Genomic DNA, 2,500 nt, shown 5'->3' with positions numbered 1-2,500 from the left:
AAGTCACGTCCTTACGTGGCCCGCAACCTTTCCTTAGGCCTCAAGCGTATCTCAACCGAAGGGACCATTGACACGAATCAGCCCGCGTACTAAGTCACGTCCTTACGTGGCCCGCAACCTTTCCTTAGGCCTCAAGCGTATCTCAACCGAAGGGACCATCGACACGAATCAGCCCGCGTACTAAGTCACGTCCTTACGTGGCCCGCAACCTTTCCTTAGGCCTCAAGCGTATCTCAACCGAAGGGACCAGCAACCGAAGGGACCATTGACACGAATCAGCCCGCGTACTAAGTCACGTCCTTCCGTGGCCCGCAACCTTTCCTTAGGCCTCAAGCGTATCTCATCCGAAGGGACCGGCAACCGAAGGGACCATTGACACGAATCAGCCCGCGTACTAAGTCACGTCCTTCCGTGGCCCGTAACCTTTCCTTAGGCATCAAGCGTATCTCAACCGAAGGGACCAGCAACCGAAGGGGAAACACATTCCCACACCAACACGAATCAGCCCGCGTACTGAACCACGTCAAGAAAACCCGTCGTGCCGCCTGAGCGGGTAGTCGGGGATCACAAGACGCAGCATTTCCTTAGGCCTCAAGCATACCGTCAACCGTCAACCAAAAGGGGCATTGGGAGCAACCGAAGGGACGTTCCCCCAGACGAATCACCGTAGGCCAAGCTGACTAGGAAGGGCCCACTCATCGTCTGGTAGGGCCGACCAGCCACCGGAAAAAACCGATCGCCGGCGATGGCCCACGGGATGGCATTCAACGTGATGGAGGGTAGTCACCCCTCACACGCATAACGCCCATGCCTGGGCGAGGGGGTGCTGGCCATGCCAGCCCAAGGCTCCCAAACTCTTTCCCCCTATAATAGATAAAGAGATTTTTCCCTTGTGACCCTAGGGGACACCCAAATGCAAGTTAAGTTATACTAGTTTTTCCATGGACCAAAACTCACCTTTATTTGTAACATAATGTCATTTTTATGACTTGTATTGTTGGAACATATATTAAAGAAATTTTAGAAGCTGAAATTTTGAAAAAAAAAAACTTGTAAGTATTTTATTTTAATTAAATAAGGCCGAAAAACGCGAAATTAATAAAAAATAGTAAATAGTGTCAATAAATCATGAAAAATTAGGAGACACTTGAGAAAATATATATAAAGACATTGGTTTAGTTAAAAAAATTTTTTTCATTAAAAAAAGTATTTTATTTTTTTTTTCCGTTAAATTGGTGAAATAAAGGGAAAAATAATAAAAAATAGTAAAAAGTGTCAATAGATCATGAAAAATTAGGAGACACTTGAGAAAAAATATACAAATAGATTGGTTTAGTTAAAAATATTAATTTCATTAAAAAAATATTTTATTTTTTTTTTTTCCGTTAAATTGGTGAAAAATAGTGAAAAATGGATAAAAAATTGTAAAAATCTTGAAAAAATGGGAGGCTTGTTGGAAAGATATTATGAGTGAGAGTCATTGATATTATTTTCAAAAATGGGTAAAAATAAATTTTTGAATGATATAAGAGGCTAAAAGGGAGTATTTTTTATCAACTTACATTGAACTCCTTTACCACAATCTCCCTTACAAACCATAGTAATGAGAATCATTGGTATTAAGTTTGAATGATGTTTTTGATCACCTTGCAACGAACTCCCTTAAAAGCCATAATCATTAGGGGGGTCTCATGGCTCATTCTTGGCTCGGGGCTCGGGGCGAGGCTCCGGCCATGGCTCAAGGCTACCACATTGCTCCTATACCACAATCTCCCTTACAAACCATAGTAATGAGAATCATTGATATTAAGTTTGAATGATGTTTTCGATCACGTTGCAATGAACTCCCTTACAAGCCATAATCACAAGGGGGGGGTCTCATGGCTCACAGCTCGGGGTGAGGCTCTATGCTACCACCTTCTTTCCCATGGGCCATAGCGTCTTTCGTACCGCATGGCCCGAAAACCTTCACAGCACCTTGAGAGCTCACATTATATTATAACCATCCATATAGGTGCTCAGGTGCTCAAGGTGCTCAAGTGCTTAAGTGCTAAAGTGCTTAAGTGCTTAAGTGCCTTAGCGCCTTAGCGCCTAGCGCGCGCGCGTGCGTGTGTATCATTAGATTAGAAGGGTGGATTTTTCAAGATCCCCCGGCTCACTCGGGCCAAGCATATCGTTCTTGATCTCGTAGCAATGCCCACGTCTCACGAGTCGAGCGTTCCCTTCCTCGGCCCACGGGTCGGCCCGCGGGGTCACGGCCCGCGGGTCGGGTCGGGGGCGAGGCTCCGGCCATGGCTCCATGCCTACCACATGCCCAGTCGATGGCACCTTGGGCCCCAACCCTCAACTATAACCTTCCCCCTATAATAGATAAAGAGATTTTTCCCTTGTGACCCTAGGGGACACCCAAATGAGAGTTAAGTTATACTAGTTTTTCCATGGACCAAAACTCACCTTTGTTTGCAACATATTGTCTTTTTTATGACTTGTATTGTTTATA

This window comes from Amaranthus tricolor, chromosome 8 (genome assembly GCF_026212465.1).
Source record: "Amaranthus tricolor cultivar Red isolate AtriRed21 chromosome 8, ASM2621246v1, whole genome shotgun sequence".
In the NCBI taxonomy this organism is placed as follows: Eukaryota; Viridiplantae; Streptophyta; class Magnoliopsida; order Caryophyllales; family Amaranthaceae; genus Amaranthus; species Amaranthus tricolor.
This window is presented reverse-complemented; position numbering follows the sequence as displayed.